At 33.6% G+C, this 19,146-nt stretch overlaps 1 protein-coding gene across 14 annotated transcripts in view; it reads left to right on the forward strand.

Annotated features, from left to right (window-relative positions):
• Positions 1-19,146, forward strand: part of GULP1 (GULP, engulfment adaptor PTB domain containing 1) — a 206,306-nt gene that overhangs the window by 90,961 nt on the left and 96,199 nt on the right. The window lies entirely within an intron of this gene.

A 19,146-nucleotide genomic window follows, 5' to 3' on the forward strand; every position in this document is an offset into this window, starting at 1 on the left:
CCTCTGCTTAGGGTATCACAAGGCTGAAATTAAGCTGTTGGCTGAATTCCATTTTCATCTATAGACTCTGTGAGGAAAGAATCTGCTTCCAAGATCCCTCAGGATGTTGTCAGAATTCATTTTCTTGCAGCTATACAATTCATGGCAAAGCCAATGAAGGAGAGACAACATCTGTTCTTCTTAGAGAATTTAGGGAAAGGCTGGGCTCTCCTCACAAGCACTTTTCGACATGGCTCTTTGCTTCTTCAAGGCCAGAAGGAGAATTTCTCTCTTTAGAAAGGGCCCAGAGTCTCTCTTTAAAGGGCTCTACTTGATTAAGTCAGATTCACCCAGGATAATTTCCCTTTCAAATAATTTAAAAGTCAACTGTTTGGGGACCTTAACTGTATCTGCAAAATCCCTCCATATTTACTATATTGCTTAATGTAATCGTGAATGTGATATTCCCTTATAGTCACTGGTCCTGCCCACTCACAAAAAGGATGTGTACACTAGGAGGAAAGAATCTTGGGGTCCATCTTAAAATTTTGCACATCACATTTGTCACTTAATTTTGTTGTAGATTTTTTTTCTAGATTTTTCATTTTGCTATCCTGGTTGTACTATCTCTTTTTATAAAGGAATTCACAAACTAGGCCACCATTATCACATTTTCCAGAAATTCTATAATTAAATTTTTATGTTAACAAAATTAAACAGGAGATGCTATCAAAATAAGAAAAGATACTATAGCATTGCAGGTATGATCTTATTTTATCAAAGTATAGGCTCTTAGACCTTTATTTATTTTGGGATTATCTTCCTCACTAACTTAGATGCTCCTTCCAAGTTCCCTTCAGAGAAACATGTTCATGCCTCTATCAAGACAATGTCCCTGAATCTTTCATAGAAATGTAGAGCTTGTGCATTCCAGGTTATGTTTTGTTCCCCAAGAATAAAGTGCATTAAGTAAATTTACTGATTCCTTTTGAAAATGTTCTTTAGGCCTCTTTAAAATTCAGAGCCCACATGATCTAATTGGCAGTTGCACATATCAAGTTGAAATTAGAATTGATTACACATATACATTGATATCATCTGTTTGTTTTATTTAGAGGTGAAACAGCATTTCTTTTTCCACTTGGCTTCAATATTTGGCAATCGAAGTGCTTGGAGTTGTAAGTTACATCAGCATAAAAGACTAAAGGGAACTTTAAAAAAATAACCCTTCAAAATCTTTAGCAGTTTTGAGATCAAACAAAGGTCAGCTACTAGTATGTTGTGTCTTATCATCCATAAATAGGTATTAATTTCCCAAATGCACACAGTCCTAAGCCTATAGATCAGCTGTCAAACATGCATACTTCCTGGCTGACAAAAAACGATATGTTGATGTTGTGTTTTTTGCCCCCCTGAGTAAAAGATTTAAAATTAAACATCAATTTATATGGATATTTTTGATGATTTTCTTTAGCATTATTTTATAACCATTACATTTAATCCACCTTTAATGAAAATATTTTATTATTTCAAGAAAATAAAATTAACTAAAAGCAAAAGGATTGCAAATTGATGCTGGAAGCGAAGCTTTACATATTAATAATTTATACATATTAATAATCAACTGAAGAATGTAAAAAATGTAGGAAATTAAAACTTTAAGAAATTTAAATATTGAATAATATAAAAATATTTTTACAGGCCATCTGTAAATTAGATCTTATTATCACAAATATAGCTGAAAATGCCAGATAATTCAATCAATTATATCATCTTTAATGTGTACTTGAATATTTTTAAAAAACAGTGATTATTTTGCATACTACATGAACTGCATTTTACCCTTCGTTCTAGTTGGAACCAGGCTCAGGCATAAAGAAAACAACAGATACATGGCTTTTGCTTTAAGATTATTTCTTTAAAAGTGTTTTTCCAAAGTTATAGTAATATCAGTACAGAACTATAAGATAGAATTGCTTAGAAAGTATTCAAAATAGAAACTTTGACTCACAATTTACCCTCACATTTCCTTATCATTCATTCTTTTCCTTCAAGCTCTCACAGATCATGGAACTCTCACCTTCTCCCAAATCTGCTATACCCCTCAGTCCATCCAGTAGTAAGAACTTTTGGCTCCACTCTCGATTTTGTATACACAATTGACCAATTTTCACTTCTGCATGACCAATACCTTAGGCCAAACTACTTTTTTGTATCATTTCCACCAGACCTTCTACTTGGCCTACTTGCTTTCACTCTTGTACCACATTCCTTCCCTTCAGTGGTCTATTTTCATTTATTGTCACAGTGATACTTTTAAGTAAAAAGTCATACCACCTTTGTGTTAAATCTTACCAGTGTCTTCCCTGTTATTCTTAGAACAGAGTCTGTACTCCTTGACCATGTTTATCAAGCCTGACAGATCAGGCCTTTCCAACTTCTGCTCCTTTCACTTTCCTTCTTACCTGCAGCCGCTGCACACTGGCTTCTTTGTTGCTTTTCACAATGCTTGTAGGCTTGTTTTTTCCCTTTTGATCTTGTCAGAAATCTTGACTTACCGCTTCACTTCTCTCAGGTCTCTACTCAAAAGTCATCTTCCCCATGCAAACCCTCAATTTGAAATAGTTCCCCATCATATCACTTTCTAACATGTTACCCCGCCTTGTCCACCTGTTTCATAGTACTTTCGCTGCCTAAAGTCACTATATATATATATGTGTATGTATGTATACATACATACATACACATATATATATACATACACATGTATACATACACATATATATATATTTATTTATTTTTTTTTAATTACTCTCTCCCCTCCTGTTCTCCCCTGGAATGTCATCTCCATGAGAACGGGGAGTTTGTCTTCAGATATATCTGCTCAGCACTCAAATCAATGCCTGGAAATAAAGAAAGTGTTCAATAAATATTTGTGAAAGAAAAGAAGAAGGGAGGGAAGAAAGAAAGAAAGGAGAAAGGAAGGACAAGAGGGAGGGAGAGACAGAGGGAAGATGGAAGGAGTGATTTCTTCAAGGCCTATTTTCAGTGTCCTTCTAAAAGGAAATGACTCTTTCCTTCTACTCACAGCACATCTGATAACTGATATGTGAGTTTTTCCACAACAAACAATTCTCTGATTCTTGGAGGACACAAACTGGATATCCTTCAATTTAATTCTGATACTATCTACCTGATGTTAGTGCACACCTCATGGGATAAGTGGTCAGTCATGATAAAAATAAAGAAAAAATAGGATACTAAATATAGGAGACCAGCTATATTGAGCATTTGTTATGAGAAAGGTGATATAGGAAAACCATAAATAAATTTACTGTGTTGCATCAAGTAGTAGTAGATGTTAGAAAAGAAATTTATAACCTTATTCTTTTATCCATGTCGTATATTTTCCCAAAAACAGAGCATAACCATAAATCTAAGAGAATGCAAAAGTGAGAAAATAACACAGAGGGAATAAATAAGTTAAGAAAATATGTAAAAATAAAGGTGAGTTGGTTTATGAAATGCATATCTTGGTGTTCTAGCATATTTGCTAACATTAGGCCACGAATATGAGTTCTGAGATTTCTAAAATCCAGAACAGATAAAGAAACATAATTCATAGTGTCCATTACATAAAAACATATCTCTCGTTGGGAGACCATAGAGATCATTTTACATTGAGCTGAAAGGCAGAGTGGGTAACTACTGAAGTTCCTTTCAAGTCTCGCTGTTACTAAACTTAACTGTAGAGAAGTTCCATTTTGAAATTAAGATAAAAGCCAGGTTGTCTATAGACATAAACTATCTGAGAAGTTATCAATCTGGAACACCTCTGTCTCAAGGGTAAATAGGACATTAATGTATTTTGTGCAGAATTACACACACACAAGAATTTAATTTGATATTATAGTATCTCAACTTTGTAATGACTCCTGTCTTTAATTTATCACCTTTGTTGTGTATTATGGCTACAAAATTTGATTAACAGCAATTTTCACTAGCCATTTTTGTAAGAATTAGAAGGTATGTAAAACATCCAGACCTACTTATAAGTTATCAACTGGAAAGTAGAACCATAAGTAATCATGTACTTTGTTACTCAGTACTTCACTCTAAAGATTATTTTTGATAGAAATTCCCATCATTGGGAATTTTCATTTCTATTAATGGCAAGATGATATAATAATTCTTTTTAATCAGTCCTCAGATATATGCTGGGACTTTATGCTCAGCACGATGTTAGGAACTGTAGGAGGAGGGATGGGGAAAAGGAGATGTAAGAAGTGGCCTCCACCCTGGTTTGCTTACACAGAGGGCAAATGTGGAACACTGGGTTGGCACTTCACAAATCAAAGTTTGGAGATAAATACAATATAACTGACATCTACATAGCACTTGAATATTTACAAAATACTTCCCCATGTGTTTGATCTTTCCAGAATCCATGTATTAAGAAGAAACCACAAGATTTTTCTTATTTAAAGTCTCCTAGCACATATAATAAATGGTAGCTATGTATCAGATACTCTATAAACCCTTTCACATGCTCTTTCATGTAACCCTAATTAAAAAATAAGTGGTTATTATGACCTTTAACGTTTAGGAAACTGAGGCCAGGGAGGGTTGATATTTAGCCTAAATCACACTCTGAATTTTGTAGCTGGGAATGAAATCATATTTTGCCCTATAGGTCCAGTGAGTGTCCCACCAGTGAATTCCCAGTACTAGGAATCCTATCACTGGTGCTCTGCTCAGACTTGGGTCCCATTCCCTGGCAGCTGAGACTCTGCAATGGGTGTTTGCGTTCAGGCTCAATCGTCCACCCACAGTGAGTCTTCTAGAAAGATATCTAAAAGGGGAAATCGGAAAAGCATATTATCTTAACATCAACACAAGTGATGGAGAACAGAGAGGCCTGGTGCTGTCAGGTCCACCTTGAGTCCAGGCCCAGCACTGTCCACCACTGTCCTTTCTGTCTTCTATGGTTGGTTAAATGAGCCAGTAAAGACCTTCCTTTTCTTGCTTAAGCTAGAACTGATTTTTTTAAAAATTTAGAAATAAAAGAACTCTGGCTGTAAGTTTAAAATAATGGAACAGATATAAAATGGCTTCTGTTTACTGAACAAGCAGACGTTTTGAATTAGACTTTACGATGATGGATTGAGTTTAAGATTATTGGTTTTCAAAAATATGAAAAATAGCCTTTGAAAAAAACTAGGTGAAAAATGTTAAATGTCAGCTAATAAAAATGGTCTTTTTATTTTTAGAATGCCAGTGAAATTCTTCTTCTAATAACAATTACAGAGGTTAAATTCTTTGTGTGGAAAGTAAAATAATGGACACATTTGGAATGGAAACAGTGGTTGGTGGCATTTTAAGTTTATGTGTAAATGTCAAAATTAATTTTCTCCCCTTTGATGTTTTTGAATAAAACATAGAACCTCTTACAACAGTATATTTTCTGCCCATAAAGTAATGTAGCTTCTTTTCGTTGTTATTTTGGTCTTTGCTTGTGATGTTTAGCTATACCTGGTAAATGGAGTTAAGTCAATGAGTCTTTAGGTCATGTGTAAAGTCATTAACTTTATTAGCCACATTCTGGGCATTTTATACAATGAAGAGTGAAAGAATAAAGTTGTGATGGTGTATAACCAACTTGCTTTCCAAATAAAAAGATATTTAGATGTTATATTTATAAAAAATAATACAAAAAATACTTTTCGAGAAACTTATTTTCGGAGAAAATATATAAAGTACCTGGAAATTGTTTTGTTTTAATTTGGTTACTAGGTAAAGGCTGAGTTGCTTTTAGGAAAATAAGACTAGAGAGCCTGGGTCTGAATCTCTTACTTACTATTTGAACAACTGTGGATTAGTTTCTCAACCTGTTTCCTTGTGTATAAAATAGGGTAATAAGAGTACCTACCTGATAGCATTATTGTGAGGATTATTGAAGGTAATTTTTATAAAGTGTGAGAAACAGTGCTTGGCTTATATTAAAATGTAATAGCTGTCAACTATTTTAATAATAGGAAACAGTCTTAAGGGACTTAAAGTCTGGGTGCCCTATAAAGAAAACAACAACAAAAACAAAAAACAAAAATTCAACAACCATTCATAGCTTTAACTATTAAAACTATTCACATTTTAATCTCTACTGGTTTGTATCATGGTCTGGGAGGGAAATAAGAATTAGCAAATATCCAGAGAGATGTGGTAAAGAACTGGCTAAAGCAAGGGACCCACCCTGTCTTCACTTTCTTGCCAGTATAGTGGTTAGCCAGATGTTTTCAAGCTGGACATATATTTCCAGGTCTTCACAAACTCCACTGCCCTGTGATGCAGTTGGCATGACTTACATGTTTATTTTACTTCTTTCTTGATTCTTGAAGGCCTCTGAGTGTCCAGCGTCTTATCTAGTGCCACATAATGTTATATTGTAGACAATGAATGGGAACTCCCTATGGCATTTTAGTCAACACTAAACACAATGGCTACCATTTCACCATAAGAAAAAAAACGTTTGTAATGGTTGCAACTCTAGGACCTAATGAGTGAAGCAAATATAAAGTTAAATGGAGTATTTCTCACTTAGTACAGGATTTTATCAGTTTATATTATCAGAAGTTTAGATTACAAACCTACATACTGTTGTTTGAAAGTCTCTTGTTAAAAAATGATTATATAAAATAGCTTCAACTAAAAAATATGAAATTTCTAATTTGAATCGTAGCTGAGAATGAAATTCAAAATATATCAGAGTAATGATTCTAATCTATTTGCTTTCTCTCAGAGGAAAATCAAGTGCACATGTTTTCTTCTTTTCCAAAAGATGGTTTTAGAAAAATTTTTTTAAAGATTGACTGTGGCATCCCAGTTTGTCTCCTAGTGCCCATGGTCAGTTTCTGATAGTCTTGCCCATTTTCTATTCTACTTTGGCCTTTATTACTTCTGGCCCAGACCATTGCAGTACGCCCTTAGCTCTTCTTCCCACCTTGTAAAGTCTTCTTATTCAAATTATCCTGTTCTCTGCTGCCAGATTACTCTTGGTAAGATACATTTTCCTTGATCAATATCTAATATCAATACCTTTCAAAGTATCATTTTCTACCCTAAATTTAATTGCAAGAGCTTACTCCTCCATAAAGTCAGCCAGGAGTGATTCCTGTCTTCACTGAACTTCGGGATCATTCCTAGTTCATAGGCACGGGGCAGTTATCCATGACCACATAGCAATTTGTGTGTATGCCATTCCTTTCTGTCATCAGCACATCAGCACATAACTGAGCTGGCATGTTGAAAAGTGCCAAGCTCCATGCTTGTTTGATCATAAGCAGTCAATAATTCTGCAGTTGTGCATTCCGGTTTGGCAAATGTTCCCCAAATTGCCTGCTAGGATTTAGACAGATTCTACAAAAGTATTCTGTACCTTCCTACCTAAAACTGACATTATCTTATAATTTTTTTTTTTAAGAATCTTGTTTAATAATGTATTTTGAATTTATAGAATTGTAAAAATATGAAGGGATTTCAAAGCAGATTTGAACTGATGAAGTCACCTGCTGCTTTTAATGTTAACATTCTCACTGTTTTGACAAGCTTGTAATAAAATTTAACTTTCTAATTGTCAAAGAGGGAAAGGTTTCCACTTCATGAAGAGCTAGAACTTTGAGTTTTTTAATATTCTTAGTTGTGGATCCCAGGCCTATATTGTTTTTTGCTTTGTTTGGTGCATAAACCTTGAAGTCGATTCCGTGTTTCAGTTCTAGGTTTCCTCCTCAAGCTGCTAACTCTGTCCTGCCATCATCTATGCTGGTCTCTCAATAAATAAAAATTAAAACAAACAACAATGACAAAAAATATTTGAATTAAGAATTGTTAAGAAGACATAAAAGCAGACAAGGAAGACATAAGTTCAGAACATGTGTTTTACTGTAAATAATTAGGAGAGTGATTCAGATACATTAAATGTGAGGGAAGACTCAAGAGAGGCTCATTTATGAGTGGCCAAAGCTGTATTTATCCATTCTGCTAAATATATGATTTCATACCAAACGCTGTGGTAGTCATTAACTTTGATAAAATAAATATAATATTTTTGGAAGACAAGATTAGCAATAAAAAAAAAGCATATTTAAGTCCTCTGCATAATTCTTTTTAACTTCTTATTATAGGCTCTTTGGGCCTGTAGCACACATTAATGCCCCATTCTGTTTTTTTTTTTTTAACAGAAGTCTCTCATTTTAGGTTGGGATGGTTTGGCATTACCAAGGATATTTTCATTTAATTTATGCTCAGTTCTTCTATTTTTCTTTCTTTTTTTTTTTTTTTCCATTCTAAATTATTACTAATCCTAGAAGTTGAAACAAGTTTCTTCTGGATGAATTTTATGGATGGGTGAGGAAAGGCAGTAAAACAAAACTGAACATGTCAGGTAATTTTAAGATTTAACTTCAGCCTCTGTTGCAAGGAATGACCATTTAAGATATTTAAACTTGTTTATGATTATAGATTTATATGTAGGGAATCTGCATAGCCTTCAGCCATTCTCACATCCTTATCAGTAAGCCCACCTGAAGAAGCTAAAATGTCTGATATTCACTTTCTCATGCCTGTGAGACCCACTTCTCCTTGGGAGCCTCTAGAAAGTTTTGTGGGTTCTTTTCCTGTGATAAAATGAGATACTCTTCTAGCTACATTTGTATGTGTTTAGGTAGATAGGAGCTGCCACTGTGAAGGAGCAACCTAACAATAAAAGCCAAACTGCTGATAATGGGAGAGCGGAAGAAATGAAAGCACTATGGACTTTAATGACAGCTTTATGTTGTTGTATTTACCAACTTGAGAACTATTTGCCTTCTCATTTCTTGTTATGTAAGATGATAAACCCCTGTGATGCAAAACAATTTTAATCAGTCTCTTACTTGCATCCCCAAAGCATCCTAAGACAAACTATATCCACTTTTTGGCTACTCAAGACGGCAGCATAAAATTATGCATAGGATACACTTCTAACTTTCTAGATTCTGAGTTCAGCCCTGCTTACCAAATCTTTGTGTTTTGGGTTCTGCTATTCTGACTGGTTATAGGTTACTTGTCTGTCCTTCCCTGCCACCAGTGACTTGTCTGTTCTAAATCTCTTTAGTATTAGTGCTTGTTTTGTTCTCTAAGATCCTCTCTTCCCACTGTATGATAACCAGGCAAGACTTTAAAACATTAAATTTCAATTTACATACAAAGAAAGTCTTATCTGAACTTGTATATATGAAGCATGATTTTACTTAATGATGTATTGATGTTTCTTGCTAGATGTTAGACATTTAGGAATAAGAGTTGTTATGACACTTTCATTGGACCCAGTGGTATTTTGGAGGAAATATGCTTTATAATAATGAATCCAAGATAAGACTCAGCCCAATATACTAAGAAACTCAAACATTCATTAGAGTCACATCAACTTACAGTAAAAATCTGACTCTGCCACTTGATCCGACACATACATGTGGGTAAATCATTTTGCTACATTAGTGTGGATACTGTCATATTGAATTGCTACCACTCTGAGAATATTATTTTGAGAAGTAAATGAGATGCTATATTTAAAGCATTGATTCATTGCCAGGCACATACTAGATGTCAAATATATTGTACATCAACTTTGCATAGCTCCCTGAAAATGAGACTGAGGCAAGGAATTCTAGTTATTACTCTGTTAACATGCTGATTTTATTTATTCTATATTCATAGACTGTATGACCCTCTAAATGTGTCTTGTTTTCTTACCAGTGAACACAAGAAGTCCTTTGGGAGAAAACATTTAAATTCATTTCTTTCATGGTTAAATATAAAAAGTATCAGTAATTGATGCTACTCTAAAAACATAGAGTTTCTTCTAGTCAAAGCAAAAATCAGACATCTAGATGGAATACATAACTTGAATCATCAGAGCATGTAGTCTGTCAGGTCCGGAAATAAGAAGTAAAGTCAGAGAGATATGGTTTGGATTCTAAGATAGTGGAATTTCTGGAACATTTGATCCTTTATAGTGGTAAAAAATTATAAGCATCTTAGAAGGTCTGTGATGAAAAGCTTAAATAAAGGACAGCATGTGTGAAATATAGTGTAGATGTCTCCTGAACTTGCTATTAGAAAACCTAGGGTTAGTATTTACTGTGTCTCTTACCAACTGTGTGATTTTGGGAATATTTATTGATAGCCTATATGGATCTCTGTATCTCTTTCAATAAATTTAAGATAGTATTACGTGCTTCTGAGAATGGCTGTATTAAATGAGAACATATGTGAAAGCATCTAGTTATATAGCGCCTGACACAAAATAGGCACACAGTAGATGTTTGTTGAATCACACATCATTCTTAAATTCAGTGTTTGTCTCCTCTTACCTCATTTTTCCCTAGCCTTGCAGAGAATCCAAATATTTATCTTGCAAAAATATGCTAGTTCTATAGTAACTCCACTGTCATTTGTCTTGTCATGTAGTAAAGTTATCCTTGGGGTAGGAAATTTATTTCATTATTTTCCCTTCTATCTTCATCGATAACTTTTCTGTGTATTCCTCTCCTCCTCCATCGAATATCTCTCTTTGATTCTCAGCTTTACCTGCCTCCCCAATATATCTGTGTATTTTTCTCGCTAAAGAAATTGTGTAACAATGAATACTAATTGGATGGTAAATATACTTCTAGTAACAGTATTATGGAACTGAACATATAATAGTATCAGAATACAGATGGCACAAGAATTGTGAGACATCATTGCTTCCGAGGGCTGATGTGTGCAGCGTAGGGTAGCAGAACAGCAGTAAAGCTAGAAAATTAAAATAGATATTTCTGCTATAGATTTTCCAAATGAGAATGTTTCTGCTAATGCAAAGGATTGCAAAGCAATTCTCATCGCTACTCTAGGATTCAGAGTTTTGGAATGATGCCTGGACATAATGCATTGGAAGGGTTGTAGGAGACTATGACTAAAATGAATTATTGCCACATTATTGGCAAATTCAGTGAGAAGTTGGTTTTGTTTGAACTGTCAAGGAAGTGGAGGGCAGCAGTAGTTCAAAAGGCCTCTGTAGAATATTTTTTCATTTTTTATTCATTCAGATAGTTATTCTCATCCGATTCTCTTTCTTTTCTAATATTATCCATTTATATTTCAGCTAATTCAATTTAATCTAAATCCAAACAATATTGCAATATGAATGGCTTACATTTTAATATATACAAATTGATAATTATCCCAAGTAACATTAATTATATGATACAAAGAAAATGCCCCAAATATGTATTACATTATTGTCATCAACACTGTAAAATATATTTTAGTGATCTTGCACTGTACTTCTGGCATTATACCAGGTGGTTTAGGATTTACAGAATGTGATAAAAAATAATTCTGATTTTAATAGAGAAAGTAGAGATTTTCTCTCAGATTCACATGTATTTATTTGTCTACTTTTTTTTACCTTAATATTTAAAATATTTAATTGTTTATTGGCTTATGATGAATAATATTACAGCATTAGTGTGTATAATACAGTTAAATTCTACATATTATATTTTTTGAATCATTTCTAGTCAATATTTTGATTTAGTGGAATAACAGTGACCTGGAATATAACCAGATGGAGGAAACTAGTGCACAAATTTTGTAGTGTCTCACTATGTGTGTGTGTGTGTGTGTGTGTGTGTGTGTGTGTGTGTGTATTTATATTATTTTCCTCAAGTGTTAAAATCCGTGCATCCTGTAGACTCAGATGAATTACTATCATCTTCTTTAACTCTCTTCAATTTAGAATGTTTTACTTAATATGATAGAAATAGATGATATTAGAACATGAGATTTCTAAGCCAAAGATGTTTTCTTTAGTAGATATATTTGGACTTACTAAACTTTCAGAAGAAGTTGCTCTTTCATTGTCCAAAGGAGGGAATCCAGCGGAAACAAGGGTAGGATTCTTCCATGTTATGGGAGCCTCGACTTTATTATTCAAAAAGGTTTACAGTTCAGTGTGAAGCACCATCTGTGTCACAGCTGAACATCATTAAGCTTAAGCATCATTTCTGCCTTCTCAGTTCCCAATTTTTCCCAAGCAAATGAAAGGTTTTACCTTTACCTTATAGAAAATTACTGTTAGTGAATGAGTATATACACTCATTTAAACTGTAGAATTTAATGACTCATTTTAGCTTAAAACAAAGCAGCACTGATGCCTGAACAGTAAATTTTGTACTTTGGTGATTTCTCAATTTGAATTTTTAAACAGCTAGTTTTCTAATGAATTTTTCTAACAATTTATGATCTATAAAACGTGATATATTTCAGGAGAAAGATGCATTGTTGTTTTACTTTACCTGGCCAACATTGGCATAGAAGTGATCAAAGACAACAGTTTAGTCACTTTTGTTGGACTGCTGAATGAACACATTTATAACGTTAAAGGAATGAGTCGGCTGCATATTGTTACATATGGTTTGCATTATGAAAACAGAATGTTAATAGCAAAAAAAAAAGCACTGGGAAACATGAGAGAACGCCACATTTATATTTTCTTAAAAAAAGTTTTGATTTCACCTCCACCAAGACAAGACTTCTTTATAATGGTGCATATACTATATTTTTATCATTAAATAATAATTATTTAATTATGATTCTGTAATATGAGTTAAGTGGATAGTTTCCAGCACTTAAAATGTATTTTTACTTTGCCAATATTCCCATAATTTAAAAAAATGCTTATTTTAATTTAGGCTTCTTGTTATTATTATTTCATTATTAACACTGTAATTGAAAACAAAGTGTTTTTGTTCTGCAGATTGTAAAGAAAGTCACTGAGAAATTTACATCTTGTCTTTCTTTTCAGTTTATTCTTCTCTTTGATTTCCCTGCTAAGGTGTACTAGGAGAAAGAGGAATAAACCTCAGATTCTATCAATGCAATTCAAATACATTAAAGCACTTTGTTTCTATGCATGTAGAAATACGTATCTTCATAACATACAGTAAATTAAAGTTTTAATTCAGAGCTAAGATAGATGGACCTCAGTTTATGATAGTAAATAGTATGTTTAAAGTAGAACAGTTCTGCAATGAATAAAGTAAAATTTAAAAAAATAAATATATGTAGAGTTATGGTGAATTGTTTTATCATTATTTGAGTATTTATATAATTTGGATCATTAAAAGTAAGTATATATACTATATAACATTCAATATTTCTTAATACACAAACTTTGCTTTCTAAATAAAAGAAGGCTACATACCAACCTGTTTTATTATTCTCAGACAAACTAGTTTCTTCTGTCTGGTTGTCAATCCTAAGCTTGTGCTTTTGTGACTCCTATTTTTATATATTAAGAATAACAAGTATGTGTTTCTGTAAAGAAATCACATGACAAGTAGGTGTTTCACCTCCAGGTCATTGGCCTGAAAGTAGAGACAGCCTACCATGATTGAGCCTGACAACATTTTTGTGATATAAAAATACAAAGTAAGAAGATGGTTCAAGTCTCCTTGTTAGATATTAAAAATGCCAAGGAATATAAGGAGACCGTGCTTTTCCCCAACATATGTATGAACTTTTCAAACCCACATTACATAAAAGAATTTCTCACTTTATTTCCTGCAGTTCTCAACAAGATTTTATAGAGCTTCTTGTATTTTCTATCATGAATGTAATTATTATTAAACTGTTCACATGTTTTTCAAAACAACAAATACTAGGTGCCCTGTCCTGCTCCAACTGCTGACATTCTGACATGTCCTCCTCCCTCCCACTCCCCACATGAGAACCTCTAGTCCAAAGTAATCCAAAGTTAGTCTTTGTATTTTTCATAGTTAGAATGTTAATATTTTATTAATATAACAATGTGCCATATTTCAATACCAGTAAACATCTTTAAGACTATTAGAAATTATAGAATTAAGTGGTAACACAATGGAAAACTCAAGTATAACTTTGCAGAGGATTGCCTGTGAAACAGTGAAGTTAAATGGCTATAGCTATTAAAAGACGTGCTTGCTTTTTGAGATAAATAAATGACTCACTAATGTCTTCCATTTATTTATCATAACAAATATTTATGTGTTAAAATTAGATAATTCACAAAATACTGACGATTCTTTTAATTTTGTATGTGAGCACACATCAAAGACACTAATAAAATAGGGGGAATTCAAGAATATTGACATATTTAGAAATGTCAATGCTTATAAATATTAAAATTATTATTGCACTGTAAAACTATTTCACACTAAAATTATTATTCTAGATTTTTTTGCTACATATAACCTTTCTAGAAAATGTTTACAAGAATATTTTCATATCATTAATTCTGTGCTTTTATAGGAATTTACATCTACATAGGTTGGGAGATATGACTCAAAAATCTCTATTTCCTGAGACTGAAAACAAAACCAGACCTGAGTAAAAATATAAATGTTCATCACAAATCTCAGAGTACTGGGAGCTCTAAGGGTTACCTTTGCTTTTCAGTAAGCAAAGGCTAAGTAATTATTGACATATTCAAAGACATGGAACAAGGGCCATATTTGGTTTGGACTTACTTTTTTTTTTTTCTCAGAATAATTGCTGAAACATAACCCTTAATTAACCTGATATCACTCCATTTAGTGTGTAGTCCAAGGGAAAAAAGGAAATTATTCCATGAATGGAATGGTGGAGGTATTAAACAAAAACTTTTATGGCCTAAAGCTTTCCTGAAAGTGTTTATTGAGCTAAATGCTATCCGGAAAAGAACTAGGTCCTGGAGCATGCCATTTAAAAACCACCAGCATCTGCTCTTCATGGAGAAGGCAACATGTCTTTTGTCTTGGAGTTGACAGGCTCTTTATGTTTCAGGGAAGAAAGATAAAAGTTGCTTTGAAAGAATTCACATTGGCTACAGATAAGGGGGCAGGAAAAGCTTAAGTGGGAACAGTTCTAGGATAGATGCACAGTCCATAAGGGAAAACTATTTACTACTTTTGATTGGTTGAGGGCAACAGTCCTGGAAGTTCATGCATAAGCAGGATTCTGTGGCATTTGGTAGTTACTATAGACATTGATTCAAAGCTCCAACATACACTGTTTGTGAGCAGTCTGTTGTTAGTTGGCCCACAGCTATTAACTGATTAAACAGTCTTGTCTTTCACTCTCCAACTCACTATGATTTAATTTAGGACATCCCAGAATTTTTCTGTTGTCAGAGGCCAGAAATATGAAGAGAGGTCAGGATTTCAAGATTTCCAATAGGAAAAGATCTTCTAGATTAGAAATGTGTGGTCTGCTCATTATAAGTGCAAATGCCTGAGTTCCTGCAGTTGGCCCCTTCTCTCTTCTCTGTAGCTGCAGATACCACTGGACTTCAGCTCCCCAGCCCAGAATTGCTCACTCCCTTCTGGTAGATCAGGGTCAAAAATGTCTAATTGAAATTAGAAATTAGGCAAGAAGACTTACTGGTGAAAATGATGGGGGAGCCTAAAACTTAAAACTCATGTTACTAATGTGTAAAGTTAATCAGTAATTTTAGTTACTGATCCATATTTGTGTTGAAATCTACATTAAGCATCAGGATATGAAAATATATCTTTCCCTTCTGCCTCTTACCTGTGCTTTCCTGTTAGATCTTCAAGAAAGCCTTCTTGGATGTAAATGTATTAGTATGACAAACATAATGTATCAGAATGTACCTATGTGTATATCTTCCCCTTTGGTTAATTTGTGAACAAGTTTTTACAATTCAAAAATAATTCTAAAGCAAAAAATTATAACTGAATATTCATGTTAATTATGATAAAGGGATATGAAAAAGACAAAACAATTGTTTGATGTAGCTTCTAAGGCTGAACCAATTTCAAAGGCAAGTCTTATTTCAGTATATGAAATATAATTTATCAATACATTTTTGTCCTTTTTTCTCTCTGTGTTACTTGCCTGAAAAAAAATCCCAGTTTCTGTTGATGACTAGATACTCTTTTTCACTTAAGTAGGTAATGTGGCTGGAACAAACACATGCACACACAAATTAAATATATGTTTAGATTGCAGTCCTCATCAGGTCATTAAAATTCCCCAGAATTCAATTGCCTGGCCTCTTCAATTTACTCTTGTATTCGAGATGACTATTTTCTGCCTGCTCCTCTCCACTCTCATCTCTTTTCCTCCTCTGTTTTTCTCTTCTTTAATCCTTAAATCTCTTCATCTTCCTCACTCAGAGCTAATGACATACTTATTTAAATAATAAAATACATGCAATGAGAAATTTCTTGAGAAGAGAATATTTTCTCATCACTAAATTTACTGAACTACCAAATTTTAAATGTCTCAGACTTCTTATCTGTTATAATGAGTGAACTACCTCTCTTTTTTTCTAAGGACAGTCATTTTGCTTGTGGATTTGACCATTATCTCTTTACGCCTGTTCAAGAAATTCGTTTATCCCGCATTTATCCTCTCTTTTTTCTGTATCATCAATTTTTTCCTGTTAATTTCCCATCAGCGTAAAAAGATGTACAATAGTACCCAACAAAATGTCTATTCCTGAGTCTGTGTCACCCTTCAGTCTTGCATTATTTCTTGCTTTCATTTGTCGAAAAATTCCTTGAGTTTCTCTACTTCCTTACATATTATTCTCTCATGAACTACCACCAATCAAGCTGTTTGAGCCCCTTAACCCCTGAAACTACAATGCAGAAGTCATTGAAAATCTCCATGTTTTAAAACCAATAGCCATTTCTCAGGCTTCCTCTATGTAGACAACTCCATATTATTTAATCTTCTCTTAATGAAAACATTCTTCATTTGGATGCCAGAAGTATACACTTTCTTGGCTTTCACTTGACTTCACTGGCTGTTCCTTAACCTTCTCCTAGCTTGATCTTCTTATTCTTACTAGTTTATAAAATGTAGTGTGCCTTGGGCTTAATTATCATTTTTCTATTTATGCCCACTTTGTAGCTGTTCTCACTATCTGTAAACTGGTTACTTCACAAATCATATCTCTATTCCCATGCTACCTGCCACTCCACACTCCTATATCCAACCATTCACTCAACATCTCTTCTTCAATGTTTAATAAAGTATCTCAGAACTAACATCTAAAACAAGGATCTTGAATTCCACCTTTCAACTTTGTTTTCCCGAAGCATCCCCCTCTCCATAAGTGGAACTTTATTCAGTTAAAAGGAAAGTAGTCTTTGTCCTTGAGCTCTTTCTCTTCCACTCTCAATATCCATCCATCAATTAGACTGGTCAGCTCTCCCTTCAAAATATAAATCAAATAATACTGCACAGGTCTTTAAGATATGACACAGTGGAAAAGGTACCAAAATTTCAAGAACTTTGTGACAAAAGTTAAAAGAGATATCTATAGCTCTAATGGTATTTAAGAGATGGAGTGAGGATGATGATAATGCTATCAGGTGTTTGAAACTGGGATTGAATAGAACAAAGCAAAAATGTAGGGAAGAGGAAGCTGTTCTGTTCCTCTGAGATAAGAGAGAAGGTAAAGAGAACAGGCAAAAAGATGAATGACTGGTATTTGTATTTCAGTCTTAAAGTGGGCAATCACATTGCCCAGTTGACTAGTGGAGATAAAAAAAAAAAATGAGGAAATATTAAAGGGCCGACATCAATCATCTCAGTAAAGTAGGAGACAAGATTATCACCTAGGATACGACTTGACAAGAGCAGAAAACATTTGAAACAGCTGCTATGAGATATCAAAGGACAAGGAATAAAAGGAATACTAAGTATCTGGAAGGGCGCAGTCTAGATGCCTTAGTTGTATGGAAAGTATAATTTTTCAGTCTCAAATGAGCTTCTGCTTTTTCCTATACTCAGAGGCAGGGGCTCTGACATCACCCCATAAATGCCCACAAAACTCCATGTACTCTGGGTAACTAAATAGAGAAGAAGAACAAGAGTGCCAGCCTTGTGCCAAGATTTATATATTGATGGCAGGTACACAGCATTGAAATAATCCTGCTCCTTAGGGCTATTCAAAGTCACTGTCTTTCCTCTATTTTATTCCCTTTTATGCCATTCCTTATCTCTTTTCCCCTCTTTACCAGTTGGTTGTTTAAAGTACATATTTTTGTTTGTAATTTTTCTTTTAATATTGATTTTTTTTGTATATAAGCATTGCCTATTTGGGGAGTTATCTGGTTCGCCTTGTTTGTTGCAATCAACATTGTGTCTAAGATCTATTCATGTTATTGTTTGCACATTTAATTATTTTCTACTGGTGCTCGAGGACCAGATTGCCTCCAGCTTCTTACTACTACAAACAATAATGAGATTTCTCACAGAAGTCCTTTGTGGATCTATGAGAATTTCTTTGTGATGAATACTCAGGAATGGAGTGTCTGAATTATAGGATATATGGACATTCATTCAGTTTGTTTAAGCACTATGACTTGTTCTTCAGATGGAGAGTTTATTTATTTAATCTTTGCACTCCATAATTTATCTATAAATTATACCTATTGTGCAATTTAGTCCATTTATATTGCTTTTTAGAATTTCATCCATTATATTTTCTTAAAAATATTTTCATGATTTATTTTTATTGTTATACATTTTCAACAAATTTTGAGAGCTAAGATATATGTTTGTATTACAATAAAATGTATTGTTTTAGAAAACTTAATTTGTTAATTAACTTTGTAATTCAACAGATATTTACTATAGATATGAACTAGATGCTAGGGATGCAAAGATAACATTTTTTAAACACAGATTCATTTACTTTTCTAGGACATGCTTTTGTAGTTCAGTTGATGGTGAAATGAAAACACCCATTAGTGCCAGAGAATAAGAGGGCTAGCTAGCTCTACTTGAGTAGGTACATTGAAAGGAAAATTTGCAAATTAGTTCAGTGAAGTAGGTTGGGGTTAGTTGCCAGAAATCTTCTTGAATTTGATCAAATGTAGCGTCAAATAAAAAACAAATCTGGATTTAGGTAAGGAAAGTCCTTATGTGAAATGATTATTGCAATAAGGGAAAGGGCCATTAGAATAGGGAGAATGCGCCCACTATCTATCTCAAAGATTAGGTGGAAAAAGACTCCCTTTATAAGGAGGAATGAATAATGTGAGAAAGAATAGGATGTGGGAAGGTAGGATGATTTGAGGTGTTACAGTTGGG

This window comes from Pteropus alecto, unplaced genomic scaffold, assembly GCF_000325575.1.
Source record: "Pteropus alecto unplaced genomic scaffold, ASM32557v1 scaffold3, whole genome shotgun sequence".
NCBI classification, from domain to species: Eukaryota; Metazoa; Chordata; class Mammalia; order Chiroptera; family Pteropodidae; genus Pteropus; species Pteropus alecto.